We start from the raw sequence: 392 nt of genomic DNA, 5'->3' as shown, positions 1-392 counted from the left end.
GGTGGCGCGGGGTGCAGTGGGGGTGTCCATGTAGGCTGACAGGTCAGATTCCACTAAACGCGCGCGCGTGTGTGTGTGTGTGTGTGTGTGGGTGACTGCAGCTGAACAGCTGGGAGCCTCCATTAGTGTGAGTCTCATTTCAACTCAAGCTCCACTTTGCCTCCTGTTTTGTGTGGCATCAGAGTTTCAGATCCTTTTTACATCCCCTCCTTGTTTCTGTACTTAAGCTTATTGCTTCTAAAAGGTTCGAGTTTTTAAAGTACAAACTGCAGCTTCAGAAGACGGACGTGACTCTGTGAAATGTAAAGCAGAACAGCAGCAGACCCCGGCTGGACAATGCCAACTGAGCAGGAACATCTAATGGAGTTAGAGTAAAAAACACAAAACTAATC

Source organism: Xiphophorus maculatus, chromosome 2 (genome assembly GCF_002775205.1).
Source record: "Xiphophorus maculatus strain JP 163 A chromosome 2, X_maculatus-5.0-male, whole genome shotgun sequence".
NCBI lineage: Eukaryota > Metazoa > Chordata > Actinopteri > Cyprinodontiformes > Poeciliidae > Xiphophorus > Xiphophorus maculatus.
The sequence above is the reverse complement of the archived record's forward strand: the minus strand, read 5'-3'. Positions refer to the sequence as shown.